Here is a 6050-nt window from a genome sequence, read left to right on the forward strand (position 1 = left end):
ACTGGAGAACCGCAGCAAAAATTTCGAAGTAAAAATGGTAGACATCGATGCCAGCGAACTTATAATGGAATATCCTTTTGTGTCATTGAGAAAAAGAGAGGACGCCAAACAAAGAGACGCCAAACAATTTTTGACGTACACATACAAGAAAGCCTCCAGGAGATATATCTGAATCCTTGCATTTGGGTCAGCACTGTATTTTCTGACCACACCAGCTACTGTCGCTGATGCTGAAAGAAGTCTCAGCACAATGAAACTGACCGATCAAGAATATCCTGCGCTCAATTAACCATAAGAGATGTCAGGCTTTCTGAGCTCGTAGTCAACCGAAAACATGATTATCATATCTCTGGACTATGATGCATTGATTAATCAACTTGCGAAGAACAAGGCTCGAAAGAAGGGTTTTGCGCAAATGTTCACTGCAGGCCTATGTATGCATAATACATATATAAATATCGTATTCCAGCTTCTGCACTGTAAGTGAACCCGGACATATGTTCGGAGCGGACCACGCTCTTTGTTGCTAGAGCCCTGGGAGCCGAGTGCCTTTCGAGCTAGAATCAAGTCTTTTGTCCTAGGCTGCCTCCATGTCTATGAAAATAAAGCTCAAATTGAAATCCATAAACGAGAAGGCGCTATTCGTTCTGGCTACATACAAGCAGGACCAAGCTGTTACATAAACTTCAAACTGACACATTAAGCGGTCTTGGTAATCTCCATTCATTCCACCTTTCTCACCCTATGACCTTGTTCCAAATGCGGGAGAGGAAGACCCGGCCTTTGTGGTCGCCCGCCTTTCGGTGCATATGAGCATTCGGATGTTCTGGACGTTTGGTGCTTATGAGTAGCTTCTCCCCTCATGCTCATTTCCACCGAACGCTCAAAACCACCGAACGCTCATATGCACCGAAAAAAAGTTGGTGGTTTTGAGCGTTTGGTGCAAATGAGCAGGAGGGGAGAACCTGCTCATAAGCACCAAACGTCCAGAACCTCCAAACGCTCAAAACCTCCGAACGCTCATATGCACCGAAAAAAAGTTGGTGGTTTTGAGCATTTGGTGCAAATGAGCAGGAGGGGAGAACCTGCTCATAAGCACCAAACGTCCAGAACATCCGAATGCTCGATTGTATCTCATTACGGCCGAAGTCTCATTACGGCCGATGTCTCAATACGGCCGAAAGTCTCAATACGGCCGATAATCCTTTAATCCCCAAGTGTCTCATTACGGCCAAAGTCTCAATACGGCCGAAGGCAGTCTCATTACGGCCGAAGATGTCTCATAACGGCCAAATGTCAAAATGTGTGTTGTAACCTGCATTGATATGCAATGTCGAAGCCAGGTATGGATATAAAGACCCAGCCTTTGTGGTCGCCCGCCTTTCGGTGCATATGAGCATTCGGGTGTTCTGGACGTTTGGTGCTTATGAGCAGGTTCTCCCCTCCTGCTCATTTGCACCAAACGCTCAAAACCACTTTTTTTCGGTGCATATGAGCGTTTGGAGGTTTTGAGCGTTTGGAGGTTATGAGCATTTGGTGCATATGAGGCACAACCGTTAGTTTAGGCTTGTTTTTGACAGTTCACCGTCCACAGTCCATCGCATCTTCCTCATCACATTATAACTGGATATTCTGAAATAGTAAGCTGTTTGGAGATGAGCAGCTTCTCATTTCCACCAAACGCTCAAAACAACCAAATTTTTTTCGGAGCATATGGGAGGAGGAGGGAGGAGGAGGAGTGTCGTTGGGAGGAACCCGAGAGGTCTGCCTGCCTGATTAGGCGGCATGTTTCTCGGGAGGGGAAAGCTGGTGGAGAGGAGGAGAGGAAAGGGTGAAGTGGAAGACCGAGCGGAATCCGCTCGGGGGGAGGATAGCTGCGTCCATGGGCCGACTTCAGGGGAACCGTGCCGGCATACGCCTATTACACATCTGAGGGAAACCCAGGAAAAACCCCAGACGGCACAGCCGGCCCGCGGATTCGAACCGCCGACCTCCCAGTCTCCAAGCGCACGCGTTACCGCTGCGCCACCGGAGCTGGTAGCATATGGGCGTTTGGAGGTTATGAGCATTTGGTGCTTATGAGCTACTGAGCTTATGGTTATGGTTATTTGGTGCTTATGAGCTACCAATTTTTCCTGTCCCACAAGCATTCCAACACGAACAAGGCCTTTATTATTCCCATGACCCAATTATCCCAATGGCAGTGACCTCATGGCCAGAGGTTGCTGGGGGTTTCCCTGCATTCCTTCCAGTTTAGCGTCCATAAGGATGAGTAATGCCATTGCAAGGCCTTTGTCGTATGAAAGAGTACATCCAGTCCAGTCACTTCTGTACATGATTGCACTATGGATAGTCACATGCTTTTGGACGACCCACATTTTATAGTCCACAGTGAACGAAATCAAGACTCTGACACCCTGAGAGGGTTACATCCCATTTCGCCTATTCCCATTTTGCCTAACCCGGATTATCGGATTAAAGAGGCGGGAGGGGTAACAGCCGTTAGGCGAAATGGGACTGCCGTGCAATCTCATTAGGCAAAACCGGACTGTCGGCAAGTGGGCGTTACTTACACGCTCCGACCCGATGATGACGTGTGCAAGAAATGAATGTGCTCGTCGAACAACTACCTTACGTCGTCCGAAACAAAGACCCCTTACATTTGCAAATATAAGGTGTAAATATAATGTACAAATACAACAAAAACATTTTACAAACATTTTACATAGTGACTCCTGATGGACAGCATGACGAATGAAACAAGGCTTCGAGCCATGTTCAGTGTCACCTGAGCGATGTTAAATATGGAAACTGGTGTCACTATAGTCGTGTTTAATTTAACTCTTTTTTTTTTTCTTTCGTGTTAGCGCCGCGAAGCTATGAGCGACGGCGAGGTGGCTATGAGCGAGATGTGGCTATGTGGAGATGAGATGTGGCTATGAGCGACGTACAGATGAGAACAGATGGAGAGAGGACAGCAGGAAGGAATGGGGGGATAGGGGGTTAATATGCGTCTTGGGCAGACTTCAGGGGGAACTGTGCCGGTATTCGTCTCGAAAGTCTTCGGAAAACCCAGGGGAAACCTCAGACAGCACAACCGGTGGTAGGATTCGAACCCACCGCCTCCCAGCTAGCACGACACCACCGAGCGAGACGCCTTAACCCACGTTCAACCTAACTACCGTATTTTCCGGTGTATAAAGCGCGCGTTTTTCGGTAAAAAGGTGCTCTGAAGAGGGCCTGCCCATTATCTAACGGTGGGAGTTATACACGGAAATATTTCCGACAGGAATTCCTTTTCTGGTCAGTGTCGTACAAATTCTAGTCTCCTCCAGGGTGTGCTGTGAATTTCTCCCAAATCACTTAGGGTCAGTTTAAAAAGCCGGCGTAGGGCGTTGGAATTAATAAAAAGTTGTGATGCTACTTAAGAATGTCATTGAGCAGTCAATAATTCAGAATGGCGAACGGGACATGATGTCGTATATCGATGCCTTGGGACATCTAATGCATATTGAGTAGAGCTGCAAATTTGGAAGAATTTTGAAGCGCAGAAAACAAAGCTGCCCTTTTAATTTAAAAAAATGTACATAAAAACTATGTTTTCACTCTTGCACAGTCTATATTTGTGAACCAACAGATGAGGGAAGAAACCCTAGTGTAATATGAATTATAAATACAGACCTCATGCTTCAGTGAAACCAACAAGGTTGCATGTAAAGTTATATGAAGATCCGAAATTGACTTTTGGCAGAGGACCGCCTTCTTTCTTATGTAACACGGATTAGTAGGCGAAGTGGGACTGTCTGCAGCATACATTAGGCCAAATGGGACCCCCTGCAGTTCGAGGTCAGTGAATCTGCTAAGGGATGGCGAGATAATCCGCTAAGAAGCATTAGGCAAAATGGGAATAGGCGAAATGGGAAGACACGCCTGAGAGCAAGCTGTTCACTGTGGTCAAGTTGATCAGCGCTATCTCATCAAATTCGTAAACGCTGTGCACTATAGAGGACTACCCCTTGACAAGTTATGTATCAATGTATTACTAGTATATTACTCGTGTATCACACACGTACTAGTATTGTGTATTATAATACCTAAGAATCAATGTGTTATGTATTTGTATTACGAGTATAATAAAAAAATATGAATATATGTATTACTGCCCATCCCTGGTTCCTTTAACGGTTTTATGATGTACACACTTTGGTGACTATCAATCCCACTTTTTGTCAAAACCTAATACACATACGTTTTCCATCATGTCGTTTGCTTGCCCTGCACTGCAAGAAATAAATGCGAAAGTGCAACTTGAGAGAGCTGGGTTGAGAACCGTGGCTAGCTGGTGGAGATCCATAGCATACACTGAAAAGATATATACGTATATGTACAATATATACAGGGTGTTTGCTCTAACGTGTCCAGAAATTATATTTAAAGCGAGCGATAAAAGAAAAGCAAGTAGCTGAAAAGTAGCGCTCGTTTCTCTTTTATCGCTCACTTTAAATAAAATTTCTGGACACGTTAGAGCAAACACCCTGTATAGGGCCACAATGCAGAATGTAGAACGTACAGTGTAGAATGTGCCTCGTTAATATGGACACTTTTGTCCCCGACCAAAATCGTCTACAAAGCAAATCGTCCAGTTGTCGAATACCAGGAAAATAACAAAAACAATGATGAAGGTTTATTGGAAAAAATTCCCAAAATAGTGCCTGCCTGCAAATATACTTGGCTGCAAATCGATATAAGCTTAGCAAACCATCGGCAACATGTAGAGGCTGCTAAACTCCTCACCATTGTCCTCAAAGGATCAAAGAGCCATTTGTATAGTCCCGTTTGAGCCACGGCAGATGAACCGCTGGCTTAACATTGCTCACATCATCGGCGACGAAGCCTGACAACTTACCTTGACAATTGTATCGCCTCTGTTCTCGTAAGCTGCAGAGCGACTGCACTATGTTGAACTAAAAGCACAGGTCCTTGCACGCGGGTCAGTCCCACGTGAATGGGCGTGTTTGGAACAGTCATGATGTCATACGGGATTTTCCAGGCCATTCATGTCCACAAAACCCCCCTTTCCCTGTGGACAGCTGTGAAGGAGAGGGCATAGCTCCCTATGCAACGGAATGTCCTACTTTCAAAAGTTCTCCTGTAGAATGTAGGGAGAGGGTTGCCCTCCATACCGACACCGTACATAATAACCAGACAAAAATACGTGGACTACATGTGGTTTGTACCTTGCTGGACCGTCCATTGTACGAAAAGCGAGTTTCCATGTTAATGAGACGAAAATGCATTGAAAAACGCCAGGAGAAGTACTGCAGCGCCACCATGCGCCATCAGACCCATCAGAAGGGGAGTGCACTTTCTTGCAGTGTAGTGTCATGCGGCCATCCTAACAGCCAATACGAAAGCAGAGCATGATGGATTACCTTATTCAGGGAGGGTGCAGGGAAGGAGCGTGACCTCTCTTGTCTCGTGACATCCAGTCATTCAGCCATCCTATCTGCATAATGTTTTGAGAGCTGACGGACTAGATTTCTTTTCCTTCTTCAGTTAAACATGACATAGTTCAAATTTATATCTGTGGGAGAAATAGGGCGGTTCCTTTGTCGAAGCGCATAGCAGGTGTGGGGAGGGGCGAAATAATTTGGGTATCCGCGATCTGTTGTTAGTGTAGTTGTTACATTTCTGTAGTATCATTTGTCTTTAAAGGGATTGTGGGTCAATCACACGATGCACACCTTGTACTGCATACTAGAGCATTGAGGAAAAATAATTGTATTTCTACGCAACGTACTTGGTGGGATATAAACTGTAATGTGCCCAGAAATTCCCTTCTGGGGGGTGATGTCATCAGAACAGAATCATGAATATGCAATCCATTTACTTATTAATTGGAATGCAGTCTTTTTCGTGTGGGTGTGGATGAAAACATGGCACGTGCACTGTCCTGACCTCCTATGCACTGGTTTTCCATGAAGGGATTCCGTTTTGAATCATATCCATTTCCAAACACACCTCAACTTTATTACCGCTATGCAAAGTTA

Source organism: Ornithodoros turicata, chromosome 4 (assembly GCF_037126465.1).
Source record: "Ornithodoros turicata isolate Travis chromosome 4, ASM3712646v1, whole genome shotgun sequence".
In the NCBI taxonomy this organism is placed as follows: Eukaryota; Metazoa; Arthropoda; class Arachnida; order Ixodida; family Argasidae; genus Ornithodoros; species Ornithodoros turicata.